The sequence below is a fragment of the Ranitomeya imitator genome, chromosome 6 (genome assembly GCF_032444005.1).
Source record: "Ranitomeya imitator isolate aRanImi1 chromosome 6, aRanImi1.pri, whole genome shotgun sequence".
Classification (NCBI taxonomy): Eukaryota; Metazoa; Chordata; class Amphibia; order Anura; family Dendrobatidae; genus Ranitomeya; species Ranitomeya imitator.
Window position 1 is genome coordinate 30336664 of NC_091287.1, and position 21754 is coordinate 30358417.

At 43.5% G+C, this 21754-nt stretch overlaps 1 long non-coding RNA gene across 1 annotated transcript; it reads left to right on the forward strand.

Annotated features, from left to right (window-relative positions):
* Positions 1 to 646: 646 nt before the first annotated feature.
* Positions 647 to 21238, forward strand: LOC138643552 (uncharacterized). Its single transcript, XR_011314180.1, has 3 exons — positions 647 to 778; positions 19792 to 19842; positions 20724 to 21238. It is a non-coding gene; the product is annotated as an uncharacterized lncRNA (long non-coding RNA).
* The last annotated feature ends 516 nt before the right edge of the window (positions 21239 to 21754 follow it).

The window sequence follows — 21754 nt, forward strand, 5'->3', positions numbered from 1 at the left end:
CTCTACAGGAGAGAGAGGACCCCACTGACCATTAGAGCTGTCACGATAATGTACGAAATGTAATATGATTTTGTAGCTTTGCTGTGGGTAAAAAAAAACCCTTCTCTGTGTGTTTCTGTTTGCTGAGATGTGTATGTGTAGATCCCAAACTCCTCATTCCCTCCCACCAGAAGAATTTTTAATGCGCTTAGAGCTGTAACCTGATCTCCCTAAACTTCTCACTTTCCCTCCTCCCATCTAGAATCAGCTAGAACTGGTATAGAATTCCTATAAAGGCAGGAAGTCCTTTTGTTCTAATATTGTAAGATATTAGGCCAATGATTTGGGCAAGGAAAATAATAAGTACATATTGCTAAAGTCCATCGGCGCATCTATCAACCACTGTAAGCCCGAGCCTCTAATTCCACCAGGTAAAAAAGTATAGATTTCTCTGGAACTGAGTGTCCCTACTAGCCCGAATTTAGTATCTATAGAGAGCAAATCTTAATACAAGATGGATGAGGGGTGTGTTATGACTCTGCCAGATTCGCTAGTGAAGATATGACAATCATAAGAATGGCTGGAGAAAACTGTACAGCTGAGGAAAGAGGAGGGCGATCTTAACTCAACCCCTTTAGTGATGTCACGAGGCTGGAGTTTAAAAGTCTTTACACTTAACTCAGTCTGATTCAACAGCGTTTTTACTTAAGGAGCTGTGTCTATCCAGACCTCCTGATGCACTGGGACATTTGGGGTCCCGCCTACCAGCATGGATTTGCCTGACATGAACTGAGAACATGTGAGTCTTACCTTTCTTCTTTATTCCATGTAATTTTATAATTGCTTGTACATATTTCCAATTGTCTCTTTTGTAACATCTTTATATGCCTTTTTGTAAACACTGCCTTAATCTTTCAGAGTAAAAATATTTAATACTAGTTTCGTTCTCCTGCTCTAAAACGTACCCTAAGTCTTCTGAATGGAATTACGCTACTGTTTTGGGTTAGCTTCAAACCCGTTTAATCGTAGGTGGTGGCAGCATACCTTTGTTCTGTGCCTTTGGGAGTCGTTGTAGGGACTATGGCTGTTCTGCCTCCGCTATCTAATATTGTTACCCTGATTATCTGTTTGCGTAATTGCAGGTTTCTCAGTATAGATTTTCATATCTTTATTTGTTTTTAGTGCTTTGGCTCCCTCTAGCGGTCAGAGTTATGTTGACAGTTCAATCTTCTGTGTTTGTATTATCCATGTCTGATTCTCCTCCTCCTTTGCAATGCATTATGGTAGCTCAGCCTCCATTTCCCTCCATTTTTCCTTTCACTTTCTTCAGTCTGCCTTCAAGGAAAGACGCTTCACTTCATCCCCCTTGCGATTGCATTGCCGGTATGTCTTTATGCTTTCCGTAGATATTTCTGCCAACCACAGTCTCCTTATTGGACCCCGGTATAGCGGTTTAGCTGACTGTATAGCTACGTATGAGCCTGCCTCAGCTAGTGAGGACAGAACAGTGAAACGGCAGCCATCCAACTAGTGGGATTCAAGTCACCGGCTACTCAGAGACTAAATACAGCTACAGCAATCTCTGCACAGCCAAGCACTTTCCCAAGACACCATGTCTCACAAATCGCATAGGACAAGATCTGCTACTTCCGTCTCCTCAAAGACAACATCCATCAGCAGCGCTGTCGCCATTGCCCGCGCAAATGCTGAAGCTGCCAAAATACGAGCGAGCTTTGCTGACCAAGAGATGCAACTTAAATTAGAAAAAGCACGCATAGATGAAGAGAGAGCTGATCAAAAGAGAAGGTCGCAGTTAGAGAAGGCACGTGTGGATGCCGCCTTAGAAAGCCTAGCAGCAAAAAGGGAAGCTGCCGCAGCCCTCGCCGAAGCAGAATCGCTAGAAGCCGCGCAAAATCCCAAGCTGCATAGCCAAAGCAGTACGTCGAGTCTGGAGTTTCCACTGCAAGACTCACCACAACGCACATCTCAGTATGTTAATGACCTTCCTGATCCAAACTATAACCCTAAACCAGTACCAAAACCAGAATACGACACCTCCAGCGAAGTGAGCGAGAGTCGTCACGAGGCTCAGGACAGAAACAAACTCGAAAATGTGAGGCAAAACAACTCTGCTAATGACTATCTTGCCCCTCATCAGGTAACCAACGCGGATCACCCTGCTGACGCACCGTACATCAGGCCGAAGCAATACGACACCGGCTGGCGCCACCATGAGGACACTAACAGGTACAAACGCACCTCACATCACTATCAGGGCGACCCATCACCAGTATACTCTGCTGACAACCGGTTCACGACAGAATTTGCCAAGTTCTTCACACGACGTGAACTGGTTGCCAAGGGACTCATGAAATTCACTGACCGAGCTGAAGGTTACAGAGCTTGGAAAGCTTCCTTCCAAAATGTCATTAGAGACTTGGGGCTACAACACAGGGAAGAGATAGACCTGTTAGTCAAATACCTGGGAGAAGAGTCAGTCAAACACGCAGTAAGGATCAGAGACATTAATATAAACCGCCCTGAGACTGGCCTCAAAGAGATCTGGAAAAGGCTGGATGAGTGTTACGGCTCAGCAGAAGTAATAGAAAGAGCCTTGTTCAAAAGAATCGATGACTTTCCTAAAATATCTAACAAAGGTCTCCAGAAACTTAGAGAGCTAAGCGACTTGCTAAAGGAAGTCCAAGTTGCCAAATACGAGGACGACCTACAGGGACTTGCATTTCTCGACACAGCCAGAGGTGTTAACCCTATAGTCCAGAAGTTGCCCTACAATCTACAGGAGAGGTGGCTCACACATGGTTCCACGTACAAATACAAACACAGCGTTCCATTCCCTCCCTTCTCCGTTTTTGTAGACTTCATACACCAACAAGCAAGAATTAGAAACGATCCCAGCTTTGACTTTGCAATACCATATGCCACACCATCACCACCTGCAAATCCACGCAGAACATCTGTGGAAGTACACAAGACTTATGTTTCTTCTCCAGGTTCTAATTACAGGTCTGCTGGCTGCTCCCAATCAGAGACAAAGGTGCAGGACCCTGACAAGCAGTGCCCACTTCATCAGAAGCCTCATCCTCTCCTGAAATGCAGAGCCTTCAGAGGAAAATCTATGCCAGATCGCAGAAGCTTCCTGAAAGAAAACGGTATCTGCTACAAGTGCTGCTCGTCCACAGCTCATCTCGCCAAGGATTGCAAGGTCAGTGTAAAATGCACAGAATGTGGCACCACAGATCATAACACCGCTCTACACCCTGGCCCAGCTCCATGGAGTACACAAAACACGCCAGCTGACAGTGAGCATGGCGGGGAGGAAAGGAACACTGATACAGCTACGCCAGAGATCACTTCACAATGCACCGAGGTCTGCAAAGGGACAATAGACAGTAGGTCCTGTTCAAAAATATGCCTCGTCAAAGTATACCCGAAGGGCCATAGAGACCAAGCTGTAAGACTGTATGCTATCTTAGATGACCAAAGTAATCGATCCTTGGCTAGATCAACGTTCTTTGACCTATTCAACATCAAAGGGCCAAGCACTCCCTACTCCTTAAAGACGTGTGCAGGTACTGTGACAACAGCAGGCAGGAAAGCTACTGACTACCAGATCGAGTCTTTAGACGGACAATTCTGCCTACCACTACCTACGATCATCGAATGTAACCAGATCCCAGACAACAGATCTGAAATCCCTACACCAGATGTAGCAATCCATCACGCTCACTTAAAACGAATAGCACACCTTATACCAGAACTCGACCATCAGGCCCAGATAATTCTGCTGTTGGGGAGAGATATCCTGCAGGTTCATAAAGTGAGACGTCATATCAATGGACTCCACAATGCTCCCTATGCCCAAAGGCTAGACCTAGGATGGGTCATAATTGGCAACGTATGCTTGGGACGCATGCACGCCCCATCTTCTGTGACAAGCATGCTGACAAATACATTGGAGAAAGGACGTCCATCTCTGTTTCAACCTTGTAACAATGAGTTCCATGTCAGGGAACTGCCACACAGCATCCAACTGCCCAACCATCTAATAGACTTTACTCACGACAGCAGTATAGTGTCGGGAAGCTATGAGGATCAGTTAGGGTGCACAGTCTTCCAGAGAACTAAGCAGGACAACCAAGTGGCAATGTCGGTAGAGGACAAGTTGTTCTTAGAGGTAATGGACAAGGGACTCGTTAAAGATGAGACCAACAGCTGGGTCGCACCTCTTCCCTTCAAAACCCACAGACCACGTCTACCGAACAACAGAAATCAGGCATTACAACGTTTCTCCTCTCTCATTCGTAATCTGCAAAAGAAACCAGAGATGAAAGATCACTTTTTCTCCTTCATGTCAAAGATTTTTGAAAACCGTCACGCAGAACTAGCTCCCACTCTCAAAGACTCTGAAGAATGCTGGTTCCTACCCATGTTCGGAGTATACCACCCTAAGAAACCAGGCCAGATCAGAGTCGTGTTTGATTCCAGTGCTAAATTTAATGATGTCTCCCTGAATGACGTTCTGCTGACAGGACCAGACCTCAATAACAAACTACTGGGTGTACTTATGCGCTTCCGTAAGGATTCCATTGCCTTCATCGCTGACATCCAGCAAATGTTCCATTGTTTCCTTGTGAGAGAGAGAGACAGGAACTTCCTAAGATTCTTCTGGTACAGAGACAATGATCCTACTAAAGAAGTCACAGAGTATCGCATGAGAGTGCACATCTTTGGCAACAGTCCTTCACCTGCAGTCGCCATTTACGGACTCAAAAGGTCGGCTCAGGAAGGAGAAGCAGAATACGGAGCAGATGTCAGACAATTCATAGAAAAGGACTTTTATGTCGACGACTGTCTAAAAGCCATGCCTTCAAATGAGACTGCCATCAGTCTTCTCAGGAAAGCCCAAGACATGCTTGCCTGCTCGAACCTTAGGCTTCATAAAATAGCTTCAAACAGCCAAGAACTCATGGAAGCATTCCCTTCTCAGGACCTATGTAATGGTCTCAGAGACCTGGACCTGGGGTCAGACCCCGCACCAATGCAACGCAGCCTCGGGCTTCTCTGGAATCTACAGTCAGACACTTTCACCTTTCAGGTCAGTCAGGAAGAAAGGCCTTTCACACGTAGAGGCGTCCTGTCTACCATCAACAGTCTGTACGACCCCTTGGGTTTCGCAGCTCCTGTTACTATACAAGGCAAGGCCCTACTAAGAGACTTAACTAGGGAAACATCTGACTGGGATGCACCTCTGCCACCTGATAAGAGGATCCAGTGGGAAGAGTGGAAGAACTCGTCAGCGGCACTCTCCAACTTGCATATGCCAAGACCATACACCCCTGTGCCATCTACTGAGATACAGAGCCAAAGACTGTACGTATTTGCAGATGCTTCTGTCAAAGCAATTGCCGCTGTTGCCTACCTCAAAACTGTAGACTCCAAATGTCAGTGCCACATTGGTTTCGTCATGGGAAAGGCCAAACTCGCACCACAACCAGAGCACACTATACCCAGGTTAGAGCTTTGTGCCGCAGTCTTAGCCGTTGAGTTAGCGGAGTTCATCGCATCCGAAATGGATATCGACCTGACACAAGCCAAGTTCTACTCAGACAGCAAAGTAGTCCTGGGATATATCCACAACGAAACCAGGCGATTCTACGTTTATGTCAATAACAGAGTGCTACGAATCAGGAGATCAGTTCACCCACAGCAGTGGCATTACATACCCACAGACCAGAATCCCGCAGATCATGCAACTAGAGCAGTTGACGCAAGTCGACTAGGAAGCACAACGTGGCTCTCTGGACCAAAACTATTGTACATTGAGGAATGTTTTCCAGACACCTTCGAACTTGTAGGAGAGGACTCAGATGCTGAAATCAGCCCTCAGGTGTCTACACTACATACAATGACCTCTGTTATCCAGCTTGGATCTTGCAGGTTCGACAGATTCTCAAGTTGGAAGTCACTTACTCGAGCCATTACCTGCCTGACTCATATAGCTCGCTCATTCGGGACCACCAGAACTCGTGACATAGAAAAATGTAAAGGTTGGCATCTTTGTAAAAATACCTACGTTACCTCTGACTTAGAGTTCTCTAGAAATCACATTATCCTCACTGTTCAAAGAGAAACCTACTTTGCAGAAATCCAATGTCTTATTAACAAAGCTCCAATACCAGTGAGCAGCGTATTGAGAAAACTCGACCCACTCATCGACAACAGTGGCCTACTGAGAGTAGGAGGCCGACTCAAAGAAGCTGAGATGGAGTTTGTGGAGAAATTCCCTCTTATACTTCCCGGAAAATGTCATGTTGCCTACCTAATCGTACAACATTACCACAATTTGGTCAAGCACCAAGGAAGACTATTTACAGAAGGAGCAGCGAGGCTCACCCACGAAAGCCTAATCACCTTCATGGCTGAAGCTGCAGCTATAATCAATGCAAGACCCCTGTTTCCAGTTCCTAATGACCCTGAGGAACCCTTGTTATTGACTCCAGCTACTCTACTTACCCAGAAAACAGGACTGTCCAGTGCCCCTCCAGGAGGATTCGACGCTAAGGACCTCTACAAGTGCCAATGGAGACAGGTACAAAGTCTTGCAAATACTTTCTGGGACAGGTGGCGCAAACAATATTTGTCTACCCTGCAGCCACGGACGAAGTGGCAATCTACTAAACCTAATCTGAACATAGGTGACCTTGTTCTTGTGAAAGACTGTCAAATTCATCGGAACCAGTGGCCACTTGGGCCTAGTTACCGCAACGTTCCCGAGCAAGGACGGCAACGTCCGCAAAGTTGAGCTAAGGATGACCAAAGGGAATGAACCTAAGACATTTTCCAGACCGGTATCTGAACTGGTCCTATTGTTGCCTTCGGAAGAAAGGAGTAGTGACATCCGTTGATGCCAGACGGGGAGTGTTCTGCCTCCGCTATCTAATATTGTTACCCTGATTATCTGTTTGCGTAATTGCAGGTTTCTCAGTATAGATTTTCATATCTTTATTTGTTTTTAGTGCTTTGGCTCCCTCTAGCGGTCAGAGTTATGTTGACAGTTCAATCTTCTGTGTTTGTATTATCCATGTCTGATTCTCCTCCTCCTTTGCAATGCATTATGGTAGCTCAGCCTCCATTTCCCTCCATTTTTCCTTTCACTTTCTTCAGTCTGCCTTCAAGGAAAGACGCTTCACTTCATCCCCCTTGCGATTGCATTGCCGGTATGTCTTTATGCTTTCCGTAGATATTTCTGCTCCATATTAGCCTAGCCTAGCCAGTTGTACTCCCAGTTTAGTCACTAGCTTTCTAAATGTTATGCATAATGTATATCATGTGTATTATGTATCTGTTCTATACCATGCACTGATTCTATGTATATCATTGTTCACAGTTTCACCGCATCAATATACCACTACGTTTAATAAAGCACAGACTCAACCACAGTCTCCTTATTGGACCCCGGTATAGCGGTTTAGCTGACTGTATAGCTACGTATGAGCCTGCCTCAGCTAGTGAGGACAGAACAATGGCGTTGATAATTATTGTTCATGCCTGAGTGGGAGTAGTTATATCGCCTCGCTGCAGCATGCCAAATAGCCAGTACATAGCAGGCAGCCTTTCTGGCGACTAATTACCCTAGGTGCAGTACCTAATCTGACCTGAGAGTAAGGGGGCACCAGAGAGCTGCAAGTTTCAAGTGGAACTGTAAGGGGGATATACATAAATCCCTGCAGTTCGTGGTATATTGAAGAGCAGTAGGATAACTAAAATAAGCCCCTGCTTTAAACTAAGAGGTCAATAGCCTTGTGTGTTTTTTTCTCATCACATTGTAGCAGTGGAGGGATAACTAAGATAAGCCCCCCTGCACATGTGATAGCCGTCTGTTGGCCTAAAGTCACCCCGATCTGTGACGTAGGGGTGACGGTCACTGTGTGAATCGTGACAAGGGCTTACACTCCACAGGAGAGAGAGGACCCCACTGACCATAAGAGCTTACACTCTACAGGAGAGAGAGGACCCCACTGACCATAAGAGCTTACACTTTACAGGAGAGAGAGGACCCCACTGACCATAAGAGCTTACACTCTACAGGAGAGAGAGAGGACCCCACAGACCATAAGAGCTTACACTCTACAGGAGAGAGAGGACCCCACTGACCATAAGAGCATACACTCTACAGGAGAGAGAGGACTCCACTGACCATAAGAGCTTACACTCTACAGGAGAGAGAGAGGACCCCACTGACCATAAGAGCTTACACTCTACAGGAGAGAGAGAGATGACCTCCCTGACCATAAGAGCTTACACTCTACAGGAGAGAGAGGACCTCCCTGACCATAAGAGCTTACACTCTACAGTAGAGAGAGGACCCCACTGACCATAAGAGCTTACACTCTACAGGAGAGAGAGAGGACCCCACAGACCATAAGAGCTTACACTCTACAGGAGAGAGAGGACCCCACTGACCATAAGAGCATACACTCTACAGGAGAGAGAGGACTCCACTGACCATAAGAGCTTACACTCTACAGGAGAGAGAGAGGACCCCACTGACCATAAGAGCTTACACTCTACAGGAGAGAGAGAGATGACCTCCCTGACCATAAGAGCTTACACTCTACAGGAGAGAGAGGACCTCCCTGACCATAAGAGCTTACACTCTACAGTAGAGAGAGGACCCCACTGACCATAAGAGCATACACTCTACAGGAGAGAGAGGACTCCACTGACCATAAGAGCTTACACTCTACAGGAGAGAGAGAGGACCCCACTGACCATAAGAGCTTACACTCTACAGGAGAGAGAGAGATGACCTCCCTGACCATAAGAGCTTACACTCTACAGGAGAGAGAGGACCTCCCTGACCATAAGAGCTTACACTCTACAGTAGAGAGAGGACCCCACTGACCATAAGAGCATACACTCTACAGGAGAGAGAGGACCCCACTGACCATAAGAGCCTACACTCTACAGGAGAGAGAGGACCCAACTGACCATAAGAGATTCCACTCTACAAGAGAGAGAGGACCCCGCTGACCATAAGATCTTACACTCTACAGGAGAGAGAGAGGACCCCACTGACCATAAGAGCTTACACTCTACAGGAGAGAGCGGACCCCACTGACCATAAGAGCTTACACTCTACAGGAGAGAGAGGACTCCACTGACCATAAGAGCTTACACTCTACAGGAGAGAGAGGACGCCACTGACCATAAGAGCATACACTCTACAGGAGAGAGAGAGGACTCCACTGACCATAAGAGCTTACACTCTACAGGAGAGAGAGGACCCCACTGACCATAAGAGCTTACACTCTACAGGAGAGAGAGAGAGGACCCCACTGACCATAAGAGCTTACACTCAACAGGAGAGAGAGGACCCCGCTGACCATAAGAGCTTACACTCTACAGGAGAGAGAGGACCCCACTGACCATAAGAGCTTACACTCTACAGGAGAGAGAGAGAGGACCTCCCTGACCATAAGAGCTTACACTCTACAGGAGAGAGAGGACCCCGCTGACCATAAGAGCTTACACTCTACAGGAGAGAGAGGACCCCACTGACCATAAGAGCTTACACTCTACAGGAGAGAGAGAGAACCCCACTGACCATAAGAGCTTACACTCTACAGGAGAGAGAAGACCCCACTGACCATAAGAGCTTACACTCTACAGGAGAGAGAGAGGACCCCACTGACCATAAGAGCTTACACTCAACAGGAGAGAGAGGACCCCGCTGACCATAAGAGCTTACACTCTACAGGAGAGAGAGGACCCCACTGACCATAAGAGCTTACACTCTACAGGAGAGAGAGAGAGGACCTCCCTGACCATAAGAGCTTACACTCTACAGGAGAGAGAGGACCCCGCTGACCATAAGAGCTTACACTCTACAGGAGAGAGAGGACCCCACTGACCATAAGAGCTTACACTCTACAGGAGAGAGAGAGAACCCCACTGACCATAAGAGCTTACACTCTACAGGAGAGGGAGAGGACCCCACTGACCATAAGAGCTTACACTCTACAGGAGAGATTTACCCAATGACTCTGGAGATGGAAAATAACTCTGTTGTACAAACTGTGCCCCATTGGGAACCACAAGGTATAATAATCCGCTAGAAATGATTGCTGCAGTGCATTGTGGGGAAGCCATGCAAAAATGTGAAATTACGTTAGCTTTCTCACCTCTGATGTTTCAGCAGCGTGGGAAATCATTCCAGGCAAGTTTTTATGTTTTTTTTGCAAACCATGAATTGAGGCTCAAAATGTTTGAATTCGAGTGAAGCCCCGACTTTCAGTAAATTCAACTCAAACTCAGTCTTTCACGGTTCAATCTGCTGATCTCTAAAAGACATGTCACTACTTTACCAGATGCGAGTAATCTTTTACTGCCAGAGTCTGGGTCCATGAGAAGACCCCAGGTCTCATGAGGCCAAAGAAAGAATGCACCGCAGAAGGGGGCACTCTCCACCCTCACTGTGTGCCCCCATTTTCTGATGGTGCACTTTTTGTCTATGACCTGGAGTATTCATTTTCTGCAGGAGATAATTTTTGCAGTATGTGGACATTTGGAGAATGTGACATGTATTTTTCACATATATTAACCAAAACGACTTCTTCCTTTCAACACGCGGGGCGCCTCATCTGGAAAACATCTGGACACATAAATCGTTGGACATACGGGTTTTCCAGTGAAGATGAAATCGGAGGAATTTATTGAATGTCTCCCACAAATTTACAAACATTCCTTCTACTCTCCGCTGTCCATGACCTCATAGGAGTTCGTTTTTATTTTGTTTAGCGGGCTCTCTGATATGCACGAGGCGCGTATTTCTGAGAATTCACCAATAAGAAAGAAAGTGAAAAAAACAAATGACAAAAATATTCAGGAAAATTGGCACAAAAACTTGTGCAAAGGGACAAGGGAGGAAGGAGTATCACATCTTTTTTTTAATCAATTTGGACTATACCTGAGTTTTTGCCATGCTTTTTTCAGGTGAAAAACATGTCGGGTGTACGAACTCTAGAAGTGTTTAACACACTAGGGTTCCTATTCATCAAAGCTTTGATGTCAGAATTCTGGTGTAAAAAGCTTGAAAAATACAAAAATTAAGGCCCATCTCAAAATGTTACGGAATTTTCAAGTCCGTTTCTCCCAGCTCGCACAAAATAGAAGAAGCTGGGGCAGGACGGGGACATGGCGCCCACCGCTCAGCAAATTCATGATGGACGGCAGCGTTCGCTACGCCCCAAATCTTACTCATAGGATTAGTGGCAAGCCGCGATAGTCACTCGCTCCAGATTCATGAAGAGGAGTACGCTGTTGTGAATTCTGTTGTCGAGCTCCCTCCTGTGGTCATGAATGGTACTTCGGCTGGTTCTGTCCATGGACTTCCTCTGGTGGCTGTGGGTGTTTCTGAGTTTCCTTCCACAGGTGACGAGGCTAATTCGTTAGTGGTCTGCTCTATTTAACTCCACTTAGATCTTTGCCCCATGCCAGCTGTCAATGTTGTACTATTGGTCTAGTTCGCTCCTGGATCGTTCTGTTACCTGTTTACTCCAGCAGAAGCTAAGTTCCTCTTTGCTATTTTCTTGTTTGCTATTTTTTCTGTCCAGCTTGCTATTGTGAATATTGCCTTGCTTGCTGGAAGCTCTGGGACGCAGAGGGGCGCCTCCGCACTGTGAGTCGGTGCGGAAGGTTTTTTTTTCCCTGCACTCTCTGCGTGGCTTTTTGTAGGTTTTTGTGCTGACCGCAAAGTTGCCTTTCCTATCCTCTGTCTGTTCAGTAAGTCGGGCCTCTCTTTGCTAAATCTATTTCATCTCTGTGTTTGTGATTTCATCTTTACTCACAGTCAATATATGTGGGGGGCTGCCTTTTTCCTTTGGGGAATTTCTCTGAGGCAAGGTAGGCTTTATTTTCCTATCTTTAGGGCTAGCTAGTTCTGAGGCTGTGACGAGTTGCATAGGGAGCGTTAGGAGCAATCCACGGCTATTTCTAGTGTGTGTGATAGGATTAGGGATTGCGGTCAGCAGAGTTTCCACTTCCCAGAGCTTGTCCTGTGTTTTTGTAGCTATCAGGTCTTTCTGGGTGCTCTTAACCATCAGGTCCATTGTTGTCCTAACCACCAGGTCATAACAGTACGCCTTTTCATGAATCAGGAGTGGCTGACTCTAGTACACCCCTAGGATTTAGGTGTCTTTTTCCCCTTTTTTCCAACTTTTTTGTGCTTGTGAAATGTAGTCAGAACACTTTTTTTTTACTGCAAATTGCTGCAGTTTTGCAACGTCATAATTGGTTGAGTATTCTCAATATCAAAAAAATGCAAAAAAAAACTAAAATGAAAAGATGCAGCATGTGTACAATCCATCTGGGAATAAAAGAACAAGAAAGACAGGGTGTACATAATTGGTATCAGTGGCTAAATAATAGATAAGCAGTAACTTTATGAACAGTTTTATTACCTATGTTAATCCAGAAGACATTTCATGCTGAGTAAATATGTCATGTAATCGACTCCCCGGGAGTTTTCTGTCGTCCTTCATCATCATCATCATTATCATGGATATTATTCTCATTTCTATGGAGGATTATTATATCGTGGGCTAAAAATGAAAAATAGATGAAATGATTAAGGTTTCGGCCTCTTGTGATTCAGAAATGATGTTTTCTCCGATCTTAATGGAGACATGGAATCAATTTCCTGATCCAAAGAAAGAATCGGATGAGATCTCCGTATGGAGGGGTAATTTGTTGTAACCATCACCCCCATCACGTCCATATTTATTGCTCCCCCAAAACTTGTCCAGTCCATTCACATTAAAGGCATTGGTCATCTGTAAAGGTATTGTGCGCCAATAATATTTTATTGATTAAATACCACTGATCTAATAATAAAACTAAAATTTAAAAAAGAACAAGAAACAATACAGAAAGAAACATTGATAAAAAGAAATATCTTCTGGTTTTGTGTGTACAGCTCCTCTCCAGACCTATGCGTCTCCACGGTGACAGACTACAAACAAACTCTGTGTGTAGTCTGATTTTGAAGTCGTATGTTCCTCTTTACTCTCTGTCCCCAGAGAATTTTGGGCGAAAAAGGCAGAAAAGTTAATATATCTAATAATTAAAGGGGTGTTCCCAGGACCATAATTTGTTATGTATGATTTCTGGGGGTCCCTTGTTTAGTCATATGCCCGGCTCAGAGTAGGGGCACAGAACTCTCAGGGGTGAAACCCCAAACAACCGCTCTGGCCATTGCCAGGGCTGAGAACAGCAGGTCATGGTGATGCCAGGCCAGGTGTCGGAACACCTTCCATCTGATATTGATGACCTATCCTGTCCCAGTAGGTCATTAATATTATAGCAATCAAACGCCCCTTTTTGTTGTAATTCTGGCAACTCCCTTTAAAACAGACCTCTCTGCTCACCTGACACAACTATTTTAGTAAATCATCATATTGCCTATGAAATAACGATTCTGGAGCCTCTTTTCTTGCACTGTGCATTGTGCCGTTCCTCTGTTACTCCTCCTGGAAATTCTTTATTATTATTTATTATTTAATTATCCTCAAATCTCAGTGTGTGATTTCGCAACCCATGCTTTAAGGGGTTGTCCATCTTTGTGGACCATTTTTTTTTCTTAAATGCATGCATTTATGGCTAATTATCATTTTTAGAATTGGGTCTGATTAAAAATGTTGCACCTTTTGTCATCTATATACTCTGTATTACACCATCAATTGCTGGCCGAACAAAGAGTTAACTTAGAATCAGTCAGTGACTTCATTCTGAAGATCCAATGGGAAAGCTTTTTGGGTTTAATTATGCAAATTGTCTCTTCAGAGAGGAAGAGGACTAGAACTCCAGCGCCATCTATAGGAAGTAGCAATCCTAGCAGTCAATGTCGACCCTTTAACGAGCCTTGTCACATGACTTAGGATAAAAGCCAAAACCAGAATCTCAGTTTGCAGACACTGTGTTTTGGGGTACTGACCCTTGAATTGGGTTTCATTAAAAATATTGCCCAGTTTACCTTCCATAAGCTCTGTATTACACCGTCTATTGCTAACTGTAGAATGAGTTAACTTAGAATCCACCAGTGAGTTCATTCTGACATTGCAATAGGAAGGTTTCTAACTCTTACCTCTCTTTTTCTTTTAGATGATTTACAATATGACTACAGGCCACATCAAAAGTTGAACATGCCGTTAAACAAAAAGTTTGTAAAAACCAAACTGCAAAATATTTAATGCAACCAAATTCTAAAGTGATTTTTAGTGCCAAACACATACATTTAAGTAAGGATACATTTAAGGTGGACAACCCCTTTAAATCCAAGAATGTGACTGGTAAAGAGCCATAATTATTCCGGTAGGCAGAGTGCAGAATAATTCATGTCTAAAATGGAAAACTGTCTTTCTGTTTCCGACATGGCACTGAGAATGAAGCTCTGAGTTTCATGATGAAGCGACTCGCTTTCTGAAAAGCAAAACTATTGCTCCTTGGGAAATTATTTTTGCTTCCTTTTAACATTTAGATGAACTAATCTTCTCCGGAGCATAATTCTCCTGGGTTACAGATCCACGGACAAAACAAGTTCAGGCGCTGCACGGGAAATAGGACCAAAGTCTCAATGTCTTCCTCCCGTGCTCCTAATCTTCTGTGTTCTAAATGATGATGTTCCTGGAACGGTAATCATTGCTCTGCGGAGACGAAAGAATATCTGACGCCCTGCTGCGGTGACGTCATAAGAAATTCTATATACGTCTGTCTGAATCCTTCTTTTTTCTAGTAGGTTAGTAAATATGGCACGATATAATTGCTATCGATTCATAATTCCGTCCCTAGATCCCTAGAGAGTTATTGAAGATATACTTAAGAACGGCAGCATGTGACCTGCGGCTCTTGGAATGTTGGAAGTTGCTGTTTATACAGATGTAGCAGCCGCCAACACGACACCTGGAATGCAATGCTATACTGTAACGCCGGCGATATTTGCTTACTGTACCGAAGATTCTAAGTAAATAAGAATGGCTGCACTGTGCAAATACTGCAGAGGGTGACGGTGCGCAACACAGTGCACGGCGGTGCACTACTGTATTAATGTAGCACAGTGATTATCACGTTGGCAGCTTTTTATATAATGTAAAAATCTCTCCAAATCCGAGAAAAACAGATCACACTCTGATCAGAATACAATCAGAGTGTGACTAGCCTCAATTTTCTCAGATGAGGGAAAAACGGTCGTGTGACCCTAGCCTTATAGGTATTACAGATCTAGCAAAGGTTTCCTTCACTAAAAAAAAATAGCGCTGGAATATCATAGCACAAAAAATATAAATTTCAATTCTGCCAAAATTCTTTTTTTTTGCTATTTATAACACCCAGCCCTTATCCGTTTTCTTTGTTCCGGTCACCAGTGCAGACTTCGACGGGTCATCGTCAGCGTTTACCAGTGAGCAGCATTTATGACATCTCCTGCATGATACCATGACGTGGCCATAAAATCACGAAGGAGACGTCGAAAATGCTGGGCTCCAGAGACATGCCAAATATGTCCAAGTGAAGGCCACACAAATGACCAGAGTGAAAAGGACAACTGGACCAGAGTGGGGCTGTGAGGGTGAAGGGTGAAGGGACTATAATATTTTGACTTCATAGCGTAATAATGTACTTTCAAATTACATTGAATATCTTTGATGTGTATCATATTTTCTGCCAAATTTGAGCGAAATACCAAATTATAATTTTGCAGATTTGCTTATCTTTACTGACTAAAACACTTTGGAGTTGAGCCCAGCAGTACAGCAGAGCTGGGTTAGCCATGAGACACACTTGGGTTATAGGCAGTAGAGCCCAGTGGTACAGCAGAGATGGGTCAGTTAGCAGGCACAATTTGGAATATACAGTACAGACCAAAAGTTTGGACACACCTTCTCATTTAAAGATTTTTCTGTATTTTCATGACTATGAAAATTGTACATTCACACTGAAGGCATCAAAACTATGAATTAACACAAGTAGAATTAAAAACTTAACCAAAAAAGTGTGAAACAACTGAAAATATGTCTTATATTCTAGATTCTTCAAAGTATCCACCTTTTGCTTTGATGACTGCTTTGCACACTCTTGGCATTCTCTTGATGAGCTTCAAGAGGTAGTCACCGGGAATGGTCTTCCCACAATCTTGAAGGAGTTCCCAGAGATGCTTAGCACTTGTTGGTCCTTTTGCCTTCACTCTGCGGTCCACCTCACCCCAAACCATCTCGATTGGGTTCAGGTCTGGTGACTGTGGAGGCCAGGTCATCTGGTGTAGCCCCCATCACTCTCCTTCTTGGTCAAATAGCCCTTACACAGCCTGGAGGTGTGTTTGGGGTTATTGGCCATTCTTCAAAGTAGCCACCTTTTGCTTTGATGACTGCTTTGCACACTTTTGGCATTCTCTTGATGAGCTTGAAGCTCATCAAGAGAATGCCAAGAGTGTGCAAAGCAGTCATCAAAGCAAAAGGTGGCTACTTTGAAGAACCTTGAATATAAGACATATTTTCAGTTGTTTCACACTTTTTTGTTAAGTATATAATTCCACGTGTGTTAATTCATAGTTTTGATGCCTTCAGTGTGAATGTACAATTTTCATAGTCATGAAAATAAAGAAAAATCTTTAAATGAGAAGGTGTGTCCAAACTTTTGATCTGTACTGTATAGCAGTGCCCAGCTGTACAGCAGAGTGAAGTTAGTCAGAAGATACACTTCGGTGTGTGCAGTAGAGCCCCGCAGTACAACAGAGCCAAGTTAGTCAGGAGACACGCTTTATATGCAGCATAGCTAAGACAGAGATGGGTTAGACAGGAAACAGCAGATCCCAGAGGTACAGCAGGATAGGATTAATCATGAGGCACACTTGGGGTATAGCAGCAGAGCACCGTTGTATGGCAGAGCTGGGTTAGTCAGGAGGCACACTTTGGTGCATGCAGCAGAGACCAGCAGTACAGCAGAGCTGGATTAGCCACAATACACACTTGGGTTATTTGCAGTAGAGCCAAGTGGTATAGCAGATTTGAGTTTGTCAGCAGATAGCAGAGCCCAGCGGTATAGCAGAGCTGAGTTAGTCATGAGACACATACAAGAGACAAGATTACAGCCAAATGAAATTGCAATGGCCAGGTCAAATCAATATTATAATATTCAAATTGATTAAATAATTGTAAGAAAGTATCTAAATGGATCTAAAAAAAAAACATAACTGAAAAGGTACTGTATATGGTACACATGCTTGTAAATATTGGAAGTGAGTTTAGAGACATACCGTATGCTTGGTTCAGATCTGGGTATAAAAATGCCGCTTAGTTTTTCATAAAAATACCAATGCAAAAAAACAATAAAAAGAGTCCGCAGGTCAAGAGGATCTATGTTATATGGAAGTTTTCTATCAGAGACCAGTAGATTTCACTCATTCATGATTAGCAATCACTGTTCGTAAATCGCACATAGTGTCACTCGGATCAAGTGTAGAGTCCCAGGGATAGTTTGAAAGTTTTTTGTGCTTTTTTTGTGTTTTTTTTTTTATTGTTTGAAAGGAGGTGGCAGCATGTCACACTCACAACCTCAGCAATAGCCACTTTGTAAAGTACACCTTCAAACTATTGTGTCCCCCTTATTTCCTTGTAGATTGTGAGCTTGTATGGAATTTATTGTGCTGACATGTCCTCACTTAATCGTAAAGTGTTGCGGAATCTGTTGGTGCTAAATAAAAATAAAATGATATATAATTATTATACAGTAGTACTGCTGCCAATCTTTCTATGGCATTGATGTAAGATGTCACTTTCTGGCCTTCACACGAATCCTTCTACGTGTAGTAATCTCCATTTAGATCTACAATCAATATATATGAATTTTGATGCTTGTAAACTCTTCACCTTCACATTAAGCAATGGATGAACGCGACTACAGATGGCACAAGTCCCGGCTAAGGATTTATCTTTACAATTTCACTTTGAAAACTTTGCAAACTTCGATTGTCTGTCGGTATTCAGAGAAGCCGAGGCGGCGGACGTCTTATCAAGATGACGGAACTTTCTTGACATTCCATTCATGTAGCCGAGCAGGAGATTGCAAGCCTCTCAATATCATTGTTATGGGTCTTGTTTATGTGTCACCCAGCCATCAGCTCTCCTCTCCATATCTTTTCCCGGCAGCCAAGTCATTTAGTATGTCTTGAAAACTGAATATCATGGCTGTGTAGATTTATGTAGATGGGTGAATGTAACACTCTGCAAGGCTAGTTTCACACAACATTTTTCCACATCTGAAAAAATCAGTTAAATTATGAGTTGCCATCGTCTAATCTGTGGTTAGGTGTCACGCTTTGATGGTCTTAAGTAAGAGAGAGGCTCCTCAAACTATCCCTGGAAATGGGACCCTAACGATCCCTGTAAAAGGTTGAAATTTCTACGAGATACAGAAGATTATCAACAAAACAGGGTCTACCAGTGGAAAGACACGAACTGCTTCTACAGAAACCGGGCCTAATCATAAGTCTAATCAAAACATTAGGCCCCTTACCACCATCATCGATTCTTGCAACTTGGGACGTTAGCAGCCTCTACACGTCAATTACACATGACAAGGGCCTAAAAGCAATAGACAGAATAGTCACTGAAGTGAGTTACAGTTAGATCCTCAAATCAGACACTTCTGTTCAGATCTATCGAATTTAGTCCTCAAAGAGAACTATTTCATGTTCCAAGACGCCTATTACATTCAGCTACAGGGGACCGCTATGGGGTCTCATGTAGCGCCTCCTTATGTGGTAGCTTACATGGCAGCTTTTGAGGATGACTATGTTTACAAGTTCCCTTTTATCAACAGCATTCCGCCATGTGGCATAGGTATATTGATGACATCTTTTGTATTTGGACCGGACCTGTGGAATCTCTTTTGGCCTTTGACAGACATATCAATAGTGTTTGGCCAGAACTTAACTTTACATTGACATATAGTCCTGACAAAATCAGCTTCTTAGATACCTTGGTCTGTAAGGAGAGCGGGGTCCACCTTTCAATAGATCTATACACCAAAGAAACAGACTGTAATAGTCTATTGCATTATTCAAGTTTTCACCCTCCCACAGTAAAAAATCAATTCCCAGATCACAGTTTCAAAGGATAGAGAGGATAGTATCTAATGAAGACATCAAACAGCAAAGGTTGGAAGAGATGGAGCACAAATTTACCGCTAGGGGATATCCAGTGGAAGTTCTACAATCAGCTAGACATGCTGATAAAATGTCCATGTGGTCTTGTATACATGGGGGAGACAACACATCCGGCTAGGGACAGAGTGTCCCAACATAAATCAAACATCAGGTGCAACAGGACTCATCTCCCGTTACCTCATCACTTTCACAAGATGGGACATAATGTGGCTCAACTGAAATTCCAAGTACTGGAACAGATTGACCCATGCAGAAGGGGCCAAAATAGGATAAAGATATTGAAGAGGAGGGAGGCCTATTGGATATTTACATTACAGACAAAGGACTCAATAGGGACTACGATACTTCGAGTTTTCTGTGAAGAATGTTTTCTTACAGCATATAATAATGGTTCATATTGTCTCCTATGAAGATTGTATATTCAAGGATGGTGTGTCCTAGCTCTGTTTTTGACTACCTATTGAAAGTATAAATTTTCTTTCGATTACGTAATATTTTGCGTAGCTTCTTTTAACTGTATGTGTGTTTCCAGTAATAACAGACATTAATTGTAATTCTCCTTTATTTCTCTTTAGAACCGTTGATCTTCACCTTGTCTCACAACACTTACTTCACGGCGCACTCTGGTATAGTATATTGCTGCATTCCGAATCTGAGACAGGCTGTGTTTAACCACTCCTTCCTTCCCTACTGAAATTGTTATTTCCTATATTGGATTATAGTCCAAACTTTTGAGGGTTAAATCTAACCGGAGGGTCCATTATACTAGAATTTATATTGCAGCATAAAATTTCCTTACCATTAGATTAGTGTCCACACTATATAGGGTTAAAACTGACCTGGACATTCAATATAATACAGTTCCCATTAAAATAAAATAATCCCCCCAGCCAAGAGGTCCTAAGATCTCCTTGCTATGTTCAGCACTATTTTACACACAGTGCCGGTCTGGATCTTCTGTCATGCTGCACTGGTGGTATGGAGCAGAACACAGATAAGTCATGTGATCACGATCTGGTCACATGACATACCCCTAGTCCCTGCCCCTTTATAACCATCATGGCAGGCCGCATACACAGCGCGTTTCTCTGAGCGGCTTCCGCCGTACTCCACGACATCCACAGGATCTCCCATTGCATCCAGGTAATCCCCACAGCGGCATGATACAATCCAGCGCCATGTAAGCACTGTTGTGTTTTTTTTTTTTTTTTACTTTGTGCCTTGCCTTCCATATGGACATATATTGGAGCAACTTAATTGCCCACCACCACTAGCATCTATCCCGTCTATGGCTCCCACTATATGGCATTATATCCTGCTATTCACCATGTTATCTGGGTACACCACCATTTAATAACTCTGTACTGTACTCCAGAATAAGTGTTGTACCATGACAGCATAGACCCGTGGAGCTGGCCACCTCAACCTACGTTCTTGCCACCCTAGGATATAACATTAGGCATCCGAGTTTTAATATTAACCTCTTCTTATTCCTCTTATCTCCCAGGCCAGTTGAATAATCCAGTAGGAACCAACACTGACCCTATATGCGCTTTACCTACTATACCAGGTCTCTATGGACTATCTCTTCCTATATTCATTGTATCACCGGTATCCTTTTTCACCATAGCCCTCATTGTTTTATCTCCGTCTGTGTAATTCTACTTTTATCCAATTTTGTCTCCTTCACGAGAATCCAGCTCTAGCCTCCAGCACACTGGATACTGTTTGGGCCTCACTACCTTTGGGAACTTTTTTTGCGATTATTTTCTCTACTCTTCGAATGAGACATACTACGTTTTTGTCTGTGTTTTATTTTTTGTTTTTTACTTTATTGTCCATGTACTGATATGTGCATAGTTGTTATGATATTTTATTTTCCTGTTTTTGTGTGATGATTCACTTATGTATATCTTTTCAATGTTATCCATACCAGTAAAATTGTTCTGATGAAGGTCCGGATGTGGACCGAAAACGTTCAAACTTATATCTTTGTGGATGCACATTAAAAGATCTTCTTCTTTACACCAAAATTCTTCTTGAGCGCCAAGTTTTTTTCTTATTTTGGATCCCTGTAACAGAGGTACCCTTGAAGGTAGAGATGCCTGGGTCTCCAGCCTTACTATGCTGCTGTTAAACCCTTCTCTGTTCCCTCCCCCAACTCATGAGGCACGGGACAGAATTGTAAAGTAAACAAGACTCAAAATCAGATCAGAATCAGTGTGATCAAATTGTGAACCAATTTTCTAGGATGAGAATTAAAAGGAAAAGTCTGTCCGTGAAAATTGGACTGCACTCAAATGTCACCAATGGACATGAATTGGCGAGTGCGATCCGATTATCAGAGTCAAATTGTGCAAGCTGTGATTCTTTTTCTTGGACTAACTCGGTATGAAGAAGAAATCCAACCTGTGCATAGCCCCATAGAATGACATGAGTATGACGGATAGCAATCATCCAAGTTATGCCGTTCTCTGCACAAGCCCTATAGTCATCAGTTGTGGGCGGTTTCAGTTTTTTACCTATTTTTCCAAGTGA